This window comes from Anas platyrhynchos, chromosome 1 (assembly GCF_047663525.1).
Source record: "Anas platyrhynchos isolate ZD024472 breed Pekin duck chromosome 1, IASCAAS_PekinDuck_T2T, whole genome shotgun sequence".
In the NCBI taxonomy this organism is placed as follows: domain Eukaryota; kingdom Metazoa; phylum Chordata; class Aves; order Anseriformes; family Anatidae; genus Anas; species Anas platyrhynchos.
Genome location: NC_092587.1, coordinates 162,270,699 through 162,289,384, shown reverse-complemented (window position 1 = coordinate 162,289,384; position 18,686 = coordinate 162,270,699).

The window sequence follows — 18,686 nt, the reverse complement described above, 5'->3', positions numbered from 1 at the left end:
AGTGGCCTGTTTCCACATGCCCAAAGATGAGCCGGCAGGGAAGAAGACTGGCCTGGCTGAACAGAGAATTGTGGCTTGAGCTTAGGAGAAAAAAGAGGGTTTATAATCTTTGGAAAAGAGGGCGGGCCACTTGGGAGGACTATAAGGATGTTGCGAGGCAGTGCAGGGACAAAATTAGAAAGGCCAAAGCTCATCTGGAGCTCAATCTGGCTACTGCTGTCAAAGACAACAAAAAATGTTTTTATAAATACATCAATGCAAAACGGAGGACTAAGGAGAATCTCCAGCCTTTACTGGATGCGGGGGGGAACTTAGTTACAAAAGATGAGGAAAAGGCGGAGGTGCTTAATGCCTTCTTTGCCTCAGTCTTTAGCGGCAAAACCAGTTGCTCTCTGGATACCCAGCACATTGAGCTGCTGGAAGGGGATGGGGAGCAGAATGTGGCCCTCACTATCCATGGAAATGGTTGGCGACCTACTACGGTACTTGGATGTACGCAAGTCGATGGGGCCAGATGGGATCCACCTGAGGATACTGAGAGAACTGGCGGAGGAGCTGGCCAAGCCCCTATCCATCATTTATCAGCAGTCCTGGCTATCGGGGGAGGTCCCAGTTGACTGGCGGCTAGCAAACGTGATGTCCATCTACAATAAGGGCCACAGGGTAGACCCGGGAAACTATAGGCCTGTCAGTTTGACCTCAGTGCCAGGGAAACTCATGGAGCAGATTATCTTGAGTGTAATCACGCAGCACTTACAGAGCAAGCAGGCAATCAGGCCCAGTCAGCATGGGTTTGTGAAAGGCAGGTCCTGCTTGACGAACCTGATCTCCTTCTATGACAAAGGGACATGCTTGGTGGATGAGGGAAAGGCTGTGGATGTGGTCTACCTTGACTTCAGTAAGGCTTTTGACACTGTTTCCTACAGCATTCTCCTCAAGAAACTGTCTGTTCGTGGCTTGGACTGGCGTACGCTTCATTGGGTTAGAAACTGGCTGGATAGCCGGGCCCAAAGAGTTGTAGTGAATGGAGTCAAATCCAACTGGAGTCCGGTCACTAGTGGTGTTCCCCAGGGCTCGGTGCTGGGACCGGTCCTCTTTAATATCTTTATCAATGATCTGGATGAGGGGATCGAGTGCACCCTCAGTGAGTTTGCAGATGACACCAAGGTAGGTGTGTGTGTCAGTCTCCTTGAGGGTAGGAAGGCTCTGCAGGAGGATTTGGATAGGCTGCACCGATGGGCTGAGGTCAACTATATGAAGTTCAACAAGGCCAAGTGCCGGGTCCTGCACCTGGGGCGCAATAACTCCAAGCAGCGTTACAGGCTGGGAGATGAGTGGTTGAAAAGCTGCCAGGCGAAGGACCTGGGAGTATTGGTGGATAGCCGGCTAACTATGAGCCAGCAGTGTGCTCAGGTGGCCAAGAAGGCCAACAGCATCCTAGCTTGTATAAGAAGCAGTGTGGCCAGCAGGGCTAGGGAAGTGATCGTCCCCCTGTACTCGGCTCTGGTGAGGCCACACCTCGAGTACTGTGTTCAGTTTTGGTCCCCTCGCTACAAGAAGGACATGGAGGTGCTTGAGAGAGTCCAGAGAAGGGCAATGAAGCTGGTGAGGGGTCTGGAGAACAAGTCCTACGAGGAACAGCTGAGGGAGCTCGTTTTGTTCAGCCTGGAGAAAAGGAGGCTCAGGGGCAACCTTATTGCTCTCTACAGATACCTTAAAGGAGGCTGTAGCGAGGTGGGGGTTGGTCTGTTCTTCCATGTGCTTGGTGACAGGACGAGGGGGAATGGGCTAAAGTTGCACCAGGGGTGTTTTAGGTTGGATGTTGGGAAGAACTTCTTTACCGAAAGGGTTATTAGACATTGGAACGGGCTGCCCAGGGAAGTGGTGGAGTCACCATCCCTGGAAGTCTTTAAAAGACGTTTAGATGTTGAACTTAATGATATGGTTTAGTGGAGGACTTGTTAGTGTTAGGTCAGAGGTTGGACTCAATGATCTTGAGGTCTCTTCCAACCCAGACAATTCTGTGATTCTATGATTCTGTGATTACATGGGATGGACAGGACTACTAAGAACTGCTAAAAAAACGTGTTTGAGTGTTGTCCAAATACTTCTTGAACATCAGCAGCCTTGGTGCTATACCCATTTCTTTGGGGATCGTGTTCCCATGCCCAACCACTTTTAGTAGTGAAACCATGACCCTTAATCTCCCCTGTCACAGCTCCATGTCATTCTCTTGGGTCCTATCACTACTCACCAGAGAGAAAAGATCGGTGCCTCCCTCTCTGTCCTTTGTTGTGAGGATGATGTACACTGACATGAGCTCACCACTCAGCCTTCTTTTCTCTAAACTGAACAAAGATGACCCCATCCAATCATGAATCTTGCCCTCCAGACCTTTTGCCATCTTTGTAGCCCTCCTTTGGACACTCTCTAATGTTTTTTTGTCCGTGTATTGAGGTGCACAAAACTGCACACAGCACTCAAGTTGAGGCCATACCAGTGCAGAGCAGAGCAGGACAATCGCTTCCCTCAACCAGCTAGCAATGTTGTGTTTGATGTACCCCAGGACATGGTTGACCTTTTTTTGCTGCCAGGGCACACTGCTGGCTCATGTTTAACTTGCTGTCAACCAGAACCTACGTATGCTTTTCCACTGGACTTCTCTCCAGCCTTTCATCCCCCAGTCTGTACATGTAGCCAGGACATGTAAATATTTTGAGCCTTGTGGTGAATGTTAATCAAATATGATTAAAATATGCTACTGACCAGCAGTAGCATATTTTCACTAAAATCAGTGAAAAAGAAAGGTGAGAGAAAAAAAAGGATCTTTTTCACCACACCACATGCTACAATGGAAGTTCAACAGAAATCCATGTAACAGAAAATCCATCATGGATGCCTTAACTACAAATGAAGTTTAAATTAGAGACTGCTTTCTTGATTCCTTTCTGTCAAGGTAGATATGCAAATTCATAAGATAGTTGTCTTTCTTCATTTTGGTACTCACACTGCCTCTAGTTCTTAGCTTAGGAGATGACTATGATAGTACAAGATCCACTTAATTAGCTGAAAAGGAGGATAAAAGTACAGAGGAGAAGAGGAGTAGCTTCAAGGATTATATAGAGATTTTTTTTTTTTTAAAAAGAAGAAGAAAAAGAAAGAAAGCAAACAAAAAGAATTTTTCTGCTGCTGAAGAGAGAGGAGCAAGAAAAAAAGCAGCAAATTAGGAGGGAATTAGGATGAGAGAAAGTATGGCATAACACTGATGTTCTCTAAAGGTGTTAGCATGACCCATGCAGAAATGGAAGTGGTAGCTTTATAAAGTAGAGGTGACCTTTGGCAAACACATGGTACAGTCCAAGGAGCACGGAGAAATAACTATCCTGCTTTGAAAATTGATGAATATGAAGGAGAAAAAACAAAAATGTAATGATAAAAGAATCTACATTGTAATGTGTTTTTATCCACAGACATTAAGAATTGTGGGAGCAGGAGCACAGGAAATGAATATCAGACACAATGTACATTATAAGACATTTCCCTTAAGAAAATGAAAACATTCTATTGCTCTCTTGAAAAAAAATGTAGAATTTAATAGAAAACTATATTCCTGTTACAGCATTTTGCTGGATATTTCACATGAACTATAAAATCTTATTATTTTCTATTAATATTTTTTTGTATGTAAGAGTTTCTGTAGAATCTGTTTTAGTCTAATCCTAAATTCCATATATATTTTTTTTTTTCTAAAAAGATTACTAAATCATCTTCAGTAAAGAGACACAAATGAACATTGCATTTCCCACACTTCCCCTCAGCTGAGCTGCTCTCTTAGGCCTGTTACATGAAATAATATTTGGTGTGTCACTTATTTATATTGTTTACTGCATGATCTGTTACCTGTTTTCAGGAAATGTAGCCTAGTTTCATGAACTTGCCAAATGCCAGCTGAAACTAAAATATATAGCATTATTTACTCCACTCAGAAATGGATTTAAAATGGAGGAGTCAGGGGTATAATAAAATAAATGACAGAAAGAAATGTATCCTATTTAATGTGGAGATCGACAACAAAATGCTTCTTAGATATTTTTGTCAGAATAACATTTTTTTTCTCCTCTTCTCTAAATAGACCTATCTATGACAGTATCTCTGTACATAATAAGATGTAAGTGGGGTTTATTCTATTGACTTTTTAAAACAATTCTTAATATTGCTTATAAAATTCTGCCAGAAAGTACTCATTTTAATCATCAGTCAGCATTTTTATTATATTATAATCCTTAATTGATTGACGTTTAATCACAGTCTTTGTATTTTACTATCCCTTGTCTCATAAGAGGCAATTTTCTCTTTACTGTAGTTTAACAGCTGATGAAAAAGATTTAAGGAAACCTATAAACTTAAGATTGGTTAATGGTCCCTTATAAAAGAATATTACACTTCTAGGATCCATTGCGCAGATGTGATACTCAATTGTAGAAATGTGCATGGGGTTTATTAAATTACAGCACAAATCTTCAGTCTTCTGAATTATTGTTCATGTTGGTATTGTTAGGCAAATGGGGAGACACATTATTGCTTCCAGTTGTTCACATTACTGTGGTGTAATACAGTCAGAGACAGCTGGCACATTGCTCTAGGCAAATTCTGAGCTAGAGCAGCTGCAGAGTTCTGGGCCCCAAGTGAAGGTCCAGCACCGCTGAGTCAGTACTGGGTGGCTCATCAAAAGATGTCCAAAAATTAAAAGAAAAAGTTGCTTTTCCTCAAAGCTTATGTGATGAATTTTGAGCAACTGATTAATGTGGCTATTTTGGTTTTGTTTGGAAACCAGTAAACAAGTGAAAGCACTAGTAAAACCATTTGTCCTAGTTGTAAGGCAAAATGTGAACTGTAGATATTGTCGGCTGCCCTCATGGAGGCACAGAAGAATATGAGAAGTTCTCAAATATGGCACGAAGAATTAATAGTTTTGCAAGTTTTGAGTTTTACTGAATGCTGTTTAAAAATTAATGTACAAGTGTAGTTTGCATCTGATATGCAAAAATGCCATATTAATATCAAATATTTTATTATTTAGATGAAAGAAACCAATATATATCAGACAGTTAGATAATACATCCATTCTTCACGGTCTTAAAGATCACAGTAAAATCATTAAGATAATTGACTTTGAATTCTTGCATGGATCAGCCTGCAATATTTCACCAAGTACCTGCACATTCTAGCCAGTAACTTTGATTAAACATATCTTCCAGGAAGGAAACAAAGACTTCAATTTTTTCATAATTTTACAAGTCCCTTAGTAATTTCTTGAAATAGGTACTCCTTGTCATAAATATCTTATTCTACTTTCAGCTGATGGCAACTCCAGCCTTTGTGCCTCACTGTGGAATGGCAAGACCTACATGTACATGGAGCTCTGAGAGTTTAGTTTCTTTTTCGGCTATCAGGTGTAGTGCTTTTGTTTTCTGAGATATCTGTAACTTTCACTTTAAAGGTGTCATCCTGGCCCTACTACAGACAGGACAAAAATGTCTTCTGAGACATTCGGGGTGCCAGAATAGAGGCAGAACTTCAGAACCTCCCATTCCAACCTGGAATTCCTTCTGGACTGCAAATTAGAGTTGAAAAAGGCCTAAAGAATTAGGCCTATTAATAAATAAATAAATAAATAATCATTATTTTTTGCCTATTTTTTTAGGCCTTTTTAGGCCTAATCTGCATTTCTTAAAACTCCATAGACGTGCTTTAGTTAATGTAGTCAGTTCTCCAATTTCAACCCAGATCTTTTCTCATGAGATAATTAATGCAAAAAGGTCAGAAAAACAAAATAAAACAAAACAAACAAACAACAACAACAACAAAAAAAAAAGTAAAAAAACAACACGTTTACCAGTCCTGGTCCATTAGAGGGCTGGAGCCCATGAAGAAAGGCTGAGAGAGATGGGAAAGTTCAGCATGAAGAAAAGAAGGCTTTGGGAGACCTCATTGTGGCCTTTCAGTTCTTAATGGGGGCTTGTAAAAAACATGGAGATCAACTTTTTGCTCAGGCAGATAGTGATAAAAATAGGGGAAATGGTTTTAAACTGAAAGAGACTGGTGAGGCACTGGAACAGGTTGCCCAGAGAAGTTGTGGATGCCCCATCCCTGGAGATGCTCAAGGCCAGGCTGGATGGGGCTTTGAGCATCCTGATCTGGTGGGTGGCATCCTTGCCCATGGCAGGGGGGGTGGAGCTAGATGATTTTAAAGTCCCTTCCCACCCAAGCTGTTCTACGATTGTATGATTCTATGGTGAACAAAATCTTATCAAACCACAAAAGATACAGATAACAATGACGCACAAGTAAAGGGTCAAGGAACATTACCAAAATTATTATGACAGCTAGGTGTAGCCTTGCTTCCATGTAAGATCCAGATTTAAGTGTCTAGGGAGATTTTCCACCAGTTTTTGACAACAGGGTGTATTAACAATCTTGTCAATCCATTTTGCCAGATGCATTCAGAGATGTAGCTAAGAGATTATAACTTTTTCTTTAGACTGATATTCTTGTGATCCAGGCTTTGGATGCTTTCAGGTCTTTTTGTTGCTGTCTAGTTTATACTGTGATGTGCTATAAAACCACATGAAGACTGAAGCTAGTACAGCTTCAGAGACAAAATGTAACTGCTAGCTTTCTGAGTAGGGTTACTCAGTAAAAAAAAAAAAAAAGAATAAATATATAGGCACCTTGGATTTTCATGGTTGTCTACTGATTTCTGTAGCTTAACAAGTTAATTAAAAATGTAATACCTCTAAAAATGAAAAGTATCCTGAATATGAGTTAAATTTTGTTGTTGTTGTTGTTTGTTAGTTTGTTTGTTTTTCTGCATTGATAAGGGTTGTTATCTCTTATCAGCAGTTGATGCCTAGGTTGAATGCTCTCTTATTCCACTTTGGGGGGGTAGCTGGGTACATTTTTGGGAGTGGGGGGCCCTGAGACTCTAAAGCTTCATCACCACCCCCTTTTTTGGCTCAGAATAGCCCTAAAGGGTTATCTTCAAATGACACCTGTTTAATAGAATTCTTTAACAGGGCTGAAGGTATGTTTCCCACAACAATAAAAGGGTGGAAAGGAGTCTCTGTAGGATGCTGCTTGGCTGAGTTCCTGTTGGTATGATTATTTTCATTCTTCTGGGATTTTATTGTATTATTAATGATATGTGAGGGAGTTTAGAGCCTTAGACAGGCATCTTTTTAATTATTTTAATCTAAATGAATTTATTGTGGCTACCCTTAGAAAACTATGTCAACTCAATACACGCTTACATATTACAAAGGTTTTATCTTGTTCTCACTCAAATCCTTTCCAAACTTTACAGTTTTTCCACAGTGTCCACAAGAAATTCAGAATCACAAGAATAAAACAAGATATGCTAGGGCTGTAAAGCCCTCTCTTGTCTATATTTAAAACTGTAAAGTCAAGGCAGACATTATTTCTTTTGGTGTCTTTTAGGTCAATAGGTCATATTATTATCACTTGGGATAGTAAGGTATTACCCCATAGTTATTTTAACTTTTATATACTCAGGTCATGCTCTCAATGAATATCCATACCTATTTGCTACAGAGCAAATGTGAGCAGCGCTGAAATGCTGCTGAAGAAAATCTGCAGATTTCACTCCCACAAATGTTTGCAAATATCCCTTGCCCCTGTGCTCTACTCCCTACCCTGCAACAAAACATTCAACTCTCTATGAACAAAGACAAAGAGCCTTAGCAGTTCAGTTGGTATTTGGCATGCGTGCCATTCAGCAGGTGCGTGCTAAATTGCATTAGACTTAACACCAGGAATCAGATCACTAATTGGGCACCAATGTGAAGAATTTTTCTCATTTGGGACCTGAATTGCAACACTTATATCCCTTTAGGCAAGGCATCACAACCTTCTTATCCCAAAGCAACAGCGCTACCACTTGAGCTAAAGGAGAATCTCCATTAGCTAACGGGAGTAGCACTTACTGTATATCCTGTTTCTAGGCTGCAAGCCACAATAGGAGAAAATCATTATAATCCCTTAGTGATTTATAATCATTGTGACTGTTGGGCTCTGTATTTTCTAACTTTTCATTTATTTTTAATTCTGTGTAAAATCGTTTGGATGAAATAAGCAAAGAGTGCACTGGTTCTCAGGATTCAAACAAAAGAGATTTTCACTTTTTAGGGAGATTGGAGAAATTAAGCATGCTTGATATTTTTTCTCTTCTCATTTCTTAGCTCCCTCATTTCTACTAATTCTAAAATGTGAACTCTTACTGTTTTTATTTTACAAGCTGTAATGAATTGTAAAAAGACTCTAACATTACATTTATGAAAATTCCTGAAAAAATACAGCTTTCTTCCCATAATTATCAGTATTTGGGCATTCGGTTTTTTCTCAAGCTTGTCCATTTCAGGGCCAAGAGGAAGTATTACCTGGGTCCAAGAGGAAGTATTGAGCTTGATATACAGTCAAACATCTTAGTTGTCTATCTACATCTGAGAGACTACCTGACTTGAGATACATATACCTTAAGGATTTCATCTGTTGCACTTCAGCTATGAGATGTGCAATGATTATAGAATCCTTCTGTCTGCTGAGAGTTAAATGTGCTGAGCATTAAATCACTCTTGCTTCTCAAGTACTTTGTGCTCTGTGGAAAACAAGAGTACATGCAGGTATATAATTAAGATAACATATTCCTACTCAATTATGGTAGACAACAGCATAACAGTCTTTTTTTTTTTCTTTTTTTTTTTTTTTTTTTTTTTTCACATAGGTAGTTTATAGGTATTATAGGTATTATGTACACTATTATAGGTATTATGTACACTTCTGTATAGTGTCAGCTTTTCATTTCTAAAATTTTCACTTCTAAACTTGTCCTGTGGGACTCTTTCCACACCACTCCTCATCTCTCTCTAAAATTGCTATTAATTTGGTATTTTTGCCTAGGTTGGTTGTTTTATTTATTTTTGCAAGAACATATGGCAACAGATAGAAGGATCTTTACTTTACTTAAGGAATTGTGCATATTCTTCATTTCAAATGGTCCAAGAGGATCCAAAGCATGAGTGAAAGTGCTCTGTTGAAAGCAACAGAGATAGTGTATGCATATTTCCTCATCAATTAAAATTTGTATTCAAAATAAATTGTATTATTATTAGTTCTTTCCCTCACTAGAAATTCTTTTTGCTCTTAAAGCAGCTTCTGATCTAATTCCTAAGAAGAAAACCTGTCAATCAGTAGTAACAGATGAAATTACAGAATTGTCCTACGAGGGATTATTATATTTCAGTTTCCTTCTTTTTCCAACTCAAATGAAAGACTAGAATTTAAATAAATTCCTAGGAATTCAGACACTCAGGAAAATGTAATCTGAAATCCTATGAAATATATGATTTGAAAGTCAAAATGATAGAGATCAAAATGAAGTGATTTTGGTCTGTTGAAGCAAGTGCATTAATTAGCCCCCTCCCAGGATTTTTTTTTGTTTGTTTCAACAAACTAGTTCTTTCTGATAGAAAATTCTTCCATCAGGGATGATCTTTATTTTATTTTATTTATTTTTTTTTCTTATCCATACTTCTAATTATATTGCCCCGAGTGAGAGAAAAAGGAATGCACAGAGTCAGAATACAAGTATCTTTCAAAACTAAACACATTTTCACCTGCCCCAAAGACTACTCCCCTACTGATCCATATCTGTAGTTACAGAGAATTTCAGTGGGGTTTACTTGCAAGTTACTGACAGCTGAAAATTGACACTTGTTCCAGAGAAGAAAAACATAAGGTATTCAGTTAAAAAAATGCATTATTCTCTCATTATTCCACAAAGTCCTTCACAGAAACTTTTCTAGCTCTGAAGGCCTAGACGTTACTCCTTACAACACATTCATCATCAAGTGGTATTGCATAAACAGAACACAGAGTCTTTCTCTGAATACATCATTTATTCCACTCATTATTGATGAGTTAAAGGTTATCAATAACTCAAGGAAATATAATAAATCATCTGCCTTTTGTCAGACTATTACATATTCTTTGTATGTCCTATAGTTATAACTAATTTCTGTGGCTTGCTTGCTGCAATTTTAATTTTTTGTTAAAACATGAGAATTAAGATGAATTAAAACAAAAGACTACAAACAACTCCTCTTTGGTCTAGTCATGTCACTTTTCAGAAAAGAATCACTAAGGCCACAGCATTGGCCTTACATTGGCAACACATTGTTGCCAGACTCATAAACTGGAATTACTTAATTCATTTAATGTATAAATGCATGTACAGTGCATGCCTACAGGAGAACATCAGGGAATGAAATAGGCACTCCTAACCCGCAGTTCACCTGCACTGCTGCAGATATCTGTGTTAAGAGGGGAAGAATCACATGTCAGACCTATCCCATGCTCCTCGAGTTCACCTCAGGTGAGCTGAAAGGCTCCCTGCAGTCCATGTCTGGTGAGACAAATCCTAGACCTGCAGACAGTGCAAGCAGTAGCTGGAAGGAAAGAGAATTACCCATTACAAGCAGACATATGTTTTTGGTTAGAATAACTTTTGCTGTATTGCATGCGCTTAGTAAAATAAAACCTGACATTGTTGCTCTTTTTCTGTGATACTAGGTAGAAATAAGATCTTCCCAGAGATGAATGTCTTTGAGAAGAAGGTATTCATTGTTAGAAAAATGATGTCTAGTTATTATGCAGGTCTTTCTTTTCAAATCTCTCTCTCCCCTTCTTCTGGAATAGATACTTTGACATCAGAAGAGGATGGTAGTAGGTGCTTTTTGAATGATGAAAAAAGAGGACATGGATTTATAACAGCCCATGTGCACTGCAACATTAAAAAAAATACATATAACATGCTATATGTTAATGCATCTAACATATGTCTACTGCTAAAAGCTGTACTCTGCTAAAGCCTTTGAGAGTCTGCTTAAGTGCAAAAGTAGAAGTGATCCTACTGATGGTAGACCTGTGTGCTTCGTCCTTTATACCTGTCACAGTGCTTTGCTGAATTGGGTCTGCAGCATGTTCCTTTGGCTGCTATGCTGAGTTGGAAATACTAGCCACCTTACACTTATTGTTCATGTGCCACTTCATGGAAAAGAAAAGAAGCATTTAAATCAAGGAGTAAGCATTTGCAGTAAGGAGATGCATGTATTACAGTGGTGGAACTGAGACAGAGTAAAATCCCGCTGTGCTTGTCCTTTCTGTGGTACACATAGAGAAGCGATGTTAAATCAGTGGAGTGAGGAATAATTAATGCTAGTTTGTAGGGGATAACTAAAGCAATATCACTGCAATCTCAGATTGCACAGAAAACCAACTGTGTAGTTGGGAGATAAATAAATGTCTTTCTATGCTCTTCTCAAAGAATAGAGCAGTTTTGACAACTCAACTTCACTTTCAAATGTCACTAATTATTTAGAAAGAGGGAATGTTTGTTTTTTGTTGCCCAGAAAAAGCTATTTTGCAAGACCTTAATGCTGGAAGCATTACAAAAAAATGTGAATTCCATTTTATAACACATCAAAACATCCTTGCCAAGACATCACTTCTTACATTTGTGCGAGGGTCTGCATCACATACATAATAATGGCATTTTCTGAATTTCTCAGAGGAAATTGTACATTTTAATTTCTGTCCCCGAAATTATTTTATGCCTGTTTATTGTATATCTTTGCTTCCCTTCCACAGCAAAGACAGCTTTGACTGATGAGTATATTCTTGTATTTTGTTTCAGTCAAAACCTTTCTTTCTAAAACCAGTGGTTAACAGTCAAAAATGTTAATATGAAAGTCAGCAGTATTACACAGAAGTCATTGTTTCATAAGAAAAAAGAGATTAATAATTTAAGGCAGGCTCTAAATTAACAAAGAGAAAGTGGACAATGTAACCATACTGTACCGAGATGGATGCCCTTTTCCCTTTAATTCTTTTTTCCCAGATCCATAGTGGTGTCACTCAAGTTTCAAAACTCAACATTACCAATTGCCATCATTATACATAGCTTCATATGCCCAGAGCAAGATGTTAAGGCTCATAGCTGCAGCTTTGAGGATGAAGAGCATTTGTGTCAGTCTACATGAGATAATTGGAGACACCCCTGTACAATGGGCAAAGCCAGCCATTTGGAAGCTAATAATGTTTTAACCAGGAGCCTTGGGGTTGAGAAGGGATTGGAGGTGCTTACCAAGTACCAAATCCAAATATGGTTTTCTTTTCCTAAAGAGACAAATGGATAAGGACGAACATTAGCAGATGATTTTCTGAGTGTGTGCAAGCCTGTTCTTAACTTTTGACCTTAGTTATCTTGCATGGCTCTAGCTCCAGACCTTCTCCAGTCTGAAATGGAGGTTCAGGAGGGTAGGAAGGAAAATACCATGGCAGGGATCTCAGAACTATCCTGAGTTTTCTTTTTCATCGCCTAATTCATACATCTGAGAAAGAGCAGCGATATGGGAAATTATGGTTGTAGAGTCAATGCTAACAGTGCTAAACGAACATCTTATTCAGTGTGTTTAAACAGATTCTGATACCTATTTTCCTACTAGTTGAAAAACACACTGGTGCTACTGTGTATGAGGCACATATGCAAACAATGTCATTGCTATACAGACGAATTTGGCATTCACAATTGACAATATGCAGTGACATCAATTACAGGTCCCTTACCTAAGCTGAGCACAGACTGCATTTTGCCAGCTTGGAATATTTTGCCAAAAGATCAGTTCATAGAAATACAATTATTAGGGATTAGGAGAAAAAGAAATACTGTGCTCTGTTCAAAGACTTTATGGAGCAGAGGTTTGTTCTTAGGGAGGAAGATAAGAATGGCTCTCCTTCTGGGGAGCTAGCTATATCCCCACTTTCTGAAACAGAGTCGCAATGGTGACTGGCTGTCTGCACTTAACAGACAAAGTTAGGAAAATAGCAGGCAGGATGGCATCCTCCCCCACTAGTTTTCTGTTGTTCAAGGACATAGACTTGGAAACTGTGAGGCAGGGAGCCAGTTTTCCATTTCAGCTTTATGTGCTGCTCTCTCAGTGCACACAGTTTTTAAATGCAGGTCTCCACCTTGTCTGAAGAGCAGTAATTAAGTGGGGTTTTGGTTGCCCCAGGCTGCCAGATAATAGGAACTTTCCTATCCTGATGAGCTGTCCCAGAGGATCTGTGCTTTTGGTACCTCCCAATTTGACTGCTCCAATGCACTTGATATGGGCAACCTTGAAAACTGCTCAGAAATATCAGCTTCTGTGATAGGTGGTGATCTACCATGTGCAGGGAATTTCTCACTGGTTTTGGTTCAACTTATTAATGGCTACTGGCCTACTTTGTCCCAGAAGTGGCAACCAGTTAAGGATGCTCCTGACCATCCTTAGGTTTGAAGTGGTAAGAGGAAATGAAAGCACACAACTGTTGACAGCTGGCTCTTGGCTGGTCCAGAGGTGTGAAACGTTATCTCTTGCATGAAGATCATTGCTTCAATGGCTCAGCATAGCTCAATAATTTCATTGTCAGGATAATGCATTAACTCCAGCTTTCTAGGAGCAAGTTGTTTGGCAACTATACATTTGTGAGGATATGTTATTTTCTGTATTGACTTTTTTCTTATTTTTAATTATGTTATATTGTGTAAATTTCCTGGAGATTATACCAAGTGCACAGTGTATACATACATACATAAGTTCTAGTGAGAAAACTAATAGATAACACAGTATGAAAAAGGGCCAGTCAGTTTTCAGGAGGCAGCCTGGGAAAGAGGATTTGTTATTTTATGAGGCTTACACTAGTTTAACTTTACAATGCATGGAACTTTTCCTCAACCAACTGAACACAATAAGAGAAGATAAATATAAATAAATAAATATATTTGTGGATTCTTTCTTGACATACTTAATACTGTCCCTATGCAATGGTTGGACCTGATGATCTCCTGAGATCTCTTCCAGCCTCCACAGTCCTATATTCCCATGGTTCAGATAAATGTGGGCTGAGAATCCAGTTTAAATTTCTTTGGCCCAGCATCAGATATTAAGCAAAGTATCATCAGTATCATCTGCTTGTTTCCTCTCATGCTACAGGTCTGAAATAATGTACTGGGTTTACATGGCAAGGTTCTGGTAGCAGAGGGCTGTGTGGGTGGCCTCTGTGAGCAGAGCCCAGTAGCTGCCCCATGTCATATCAGCCAGCTCCAGCCACCTCCAAAAGGGACCCACCACTGGCTGGAGCCGATCTGGTGAGCGACACTGGTTGGGGTTCTGGCAGAGCAGATTTCTGAAAGAGGGGAAAAAAACATCTGCTGTTCAACAGCAGCTGGGAGAGAGGAGTGAGAACCAGCCCTGAAGACCCCAAGGTGAGTGCAACAGCAGGGCAGGAGGTGCTCCAGGCTCGCAGCAGCAATTCCGCTGAGGCCTGTGGAGAGGCCCCTGGTGGATCAGGCTGTCCCTCTGCAGCCCATGGGTCCCACATGGAGCAGATCTCCAAACTGCAGCCTGTGGAGGAGCCCCCGGTGGAGCCAGTGGATGCGGCCTGTAGGAGGCTTCGGCCCATAGAGGGGAGTATAACAAGAGGGGAGAGAACTATCAATATCGACACAATTTTAATTCTTATTCAGCTAAGAATCTGTGTCATTTTCATGGAATAAAAACAAAATAGTGTCTGTATGGTCAGAAATTTTCCGGTGAGTCTGGAGTTACACATCTGTATAATGGCAGTAAGACACTTGCACCATATTAGTGGGACTGTAATGAATTTGGAGATGCTGCTGCAAGACATTATCAGTCCTGATATTTATTCATTAATACATTTTTAAAACTGTTTAATTAAATCCAAATACTTCACAGTTGTTGTTTCTTGTTGTTGTTGTTGTTGTTGTTGTTTTGTTTTGTTTTGTTTTGTTTTGTTTTTTTTTCCAGTGGTTTCAATGAAGAGATTTCTCAGCAGTAGTTTGAATTTTGTATTAAAATAAAGGGAGAGAACGAAACTGAATTTTCCAAAGGATATTGATAGGAAATAGTTCATTTCCTTCCTCAGCTTCATTTAGTTAATGTGCTCGCCTTTTTTTTTTTTTAATTATTATTTATTTATTTATTTTTAATAAAAAATGTCCAACTGCTTTCACTTCACAGTTTGAACCCTCAAGATATATTTGGAGAACAAGAGAGGTTTTTCACTTGGATTTCCTTGTGGGATTGCTTGATTATATGGAGAAAAAAGGTACCGTATTAAGCCAAGCAGAGCTGAAGGTAAAGCACATCTGAATAGCTGACTTAGTGCCTCATATATAAAGCAATCCCTGTCAACAGGCTGTAGTAGATAAAAAGCACACAGCTTTAAAAGGTTTAAATAGATTTTGTTAAACTGAGTGAGAGAGTGAGACATAGGTCTGAAAGTGCATGACTCATTTGGATTCTTATATTATGTAGGAGCTCTTGTTTGTTTATTTTTTTTTTTCTTTCTTAAAGGACTCATTTGGCAGGCATTACGGTTTCAAAACAAAAATTTCAGATTGACTTTTGAATATTTGCAATCAGGTTGTATTTAACTTTTTCCTTTTCAGATCTCTAATAGATCCAATATCTGGAAGAATAAGCATCAATAAAAATATTGTATGACAGTTTTTTAATGCTTTAGGTCAACATCTCTACCTGATTATGACTGCTTGAATGTGATTTTAGTTCTAAAGCAGATCATCTACATTGTTACCAATTTTTCTTCACAAGTTTAAGTTTTATTTATCTTGATATTTCTGTATTTGAGGCTATTTAAAGATTAGAAGTAGTTTTTCTTTCTTTCAACATTTCTTTCCATTAGTTGGTTAAAATACTGCACATATGAAATTACCAGCTGATTTGATGGACTTATTGACTAAAATTTCAACACTCAATTTTAAAATCAAGCCACGTGTCTTCAGCTAAGCAACATGAAGAAAAGAAAAAAAAAAAAAAAAAAAAAAAAAAAGCTGATAAAAACTCTTATTTGTGTGCTTCTTTATTTTTATTTTTTAAATTTTTATGCTTTTGACAAATAACTACAGAAAAGCTGTACAAGAGATTCTCAGAAACATCTATGATACAGATATATATATATTTAAGGGAAGGCTTTTGTTGTTCCTAATGTTTCTAAACAAAACTGGAAAATTCAGGGCAGCTGGTGAAATTTGACTCAAATTTCTAGTATAAACCCTTCCAGGCATTCTGTATTTGGTTAGCATCTATGATAGCAGAGTCCTAGCCTGTGCCTTGTCTGTACAGATAACTAAAAGCTATAGTACCGATCACTGTCTGTGCTGCTCTGCTTACATGGTCTGTGTGAGCAGAGATATGGCAGAGCAGAAGTTCCTGTAACCTCTCTTTAATTTTCTTCCATCATTACCAATAGTGGCAGTCGATTATGTTTTTCTTGTTTGTTTGTTTGTTTGTTTGTTTGTTTTCCCTGTGTTTGAACGCATCCCAGTCCAAGACTTGACGTTGTGCTGAACTCTGTAGGGGACATCTATGCAGATTTTATTGAAACCAGGAGGGTAGCAGAGCAATACTGAGCCTCTGAGTTTCTTCTGCTGTCTGCTACACCCCTTGTGCTGCCTTTCCTCTGTTCCCACATGCAGAAGACTTCCCATCTACTTTCAGGTTGACCTGGACTATGCCAACAGCTAAGCCATGTCAGAAGGCACAATAGCCAGTGAAGCTGCTTTTGCTGAGATGAAGGCATAATAAATTCTTAAAATAAAAATGCTGTAACTAAAAGTGGTACCTTTCTAACAATAAAATAAAATATAAAATAAAATAAAATATAAATTTAGAGGTATGATCCAAACTCTGCTTGCTGCAAATTAACTTTGTCAGTGTACTATTATGTCATGTTCTCATTCCTTTTAAAAGTGCCGTAGTAAAGCATAAAAACATTTAAAATCACAGATGTGGAGTTACAGATATCAAATTTTCAGGCAAAATAAAATAGCCATTCCTTGCATGAAAGTTCTGTTATATAGAAGTAATCCAATATCTCACTGAAAGGTGATTTAACTCTAAATTAAAAGATCCATATTTCTATAGGAAATAGACTGGGTTATTGAGCAGTCAACTCAATTTATTTGTAAATAGCATCCTTCATGCAAAACATCCAAAGATGAGTGAAGAAAGAGCTACAGGTGCATTTTTACATTCTAATCAGAGCGAGGAATGAAAGATGTGAGAAAAGGTCAGAGAAACAGGTGAATGCAACTGATGGTGAGTTTTATGAATCAGTCCTGAAATTATCTGGGAATACTTGAGATCTGAGAAAGACAGTAACAGCCTTGTTACCCTGAAATGAAACCTCTTTAACAGAATAGCATAATCTGTATACAACAGATAGGGTGGCAGCTTTGAAGAAAGTAGTCAAATCTCCCTCACAAAATACCCTCATATATGAAGTCAAATAAAGGGAAAGCAAAAGACTCTTAGAATATGTCTTACCACTTAAAGAACAGTTATGCAAAATTTCCACTGACTTCAGAGGTCTAGCATCAGGTACATAATGACTAAAAGATAGCATAACTCAGTTAGCAATGAAAGACAATTTTGATTATTTTCCCCTGGGAGAAAAGAACAACAACATAAAAACAACCAACAACCACAAATCTAACTAAGTAGTGGAAACTAAGGGTAAAATAACACAGTGCGTTCAAACATTATCACTGCAACCGAAATATATGATATTGTTAAAATGCATAAAGCCAACAAATGATTTTAATGGCGATGTAACAAGGAAACACAAGAAAAAGCATAACTGAGACCGACATGAACATCGGGCCTGATCATCTGTAAACCAAGAACACCGGTAACATCTTCACTCACAAATAAACTGCCTTTCGCGCTCAGCAGTGGAGCTGACAGTCTTCAATCAATGTAGAAATTATGCCACCTTCTGGTCGTCATATAGATGACAGCTCATTGTATTTGTAGACTGATCGATTCATGAACAGTTTAGGCAAAACTTGCTTTATTTTATACACATAAAAAGACTTGCCACAAGTACTATTTTTTTTTTTTTTTTTTTTTTCTTGGGAGGAGAACGTTTCATAAATATTCTTTAGTGACCACTTGAAACCAAATGTCTGATATCACTGCAACATAGAGAATAATACAACGTAAACTATTTTATTTTGTGGAAACGACAAACAAATGGGATAGCCTTTTTTTTTTTTGGTTTGTTTTATTGATAATTTCCATGAAATTCTTAATTTTAGGGATGCTTTAGGGATGCTTTAGAGTCTATGTGTTATATTCAAATCAACTAAACTGGAAGAACTTGCTATGACTGCGTACAACATGGCAATCCTGCACTTCCAATTCCCTGATAAATGTTAAGAATAATATTCTCAACAAATTCAAAGTTGGGTAAATTTCATGTTAGCTGCCTAACTTTCTCTAACTATTCTCAAGTTCTCAAGTCAGCTAATGAGTATTGTTTGGTTGCAGTAGAAAAGAAGACTGGATGATGCTTTTTTTTATTTTTTCAGAGCAAATTATATTAAAATCTATTTGAATTAGGTGTTCTGCTAAACAACCCTAAGGCACAGTAGTAGATTCTGATATAGATCCCCTTTCCAGAACAGATATTCTAAGGCTGGATTCTTTGGAAAACTCCTTGGGGACTTCCTCCAATTTCAGCTT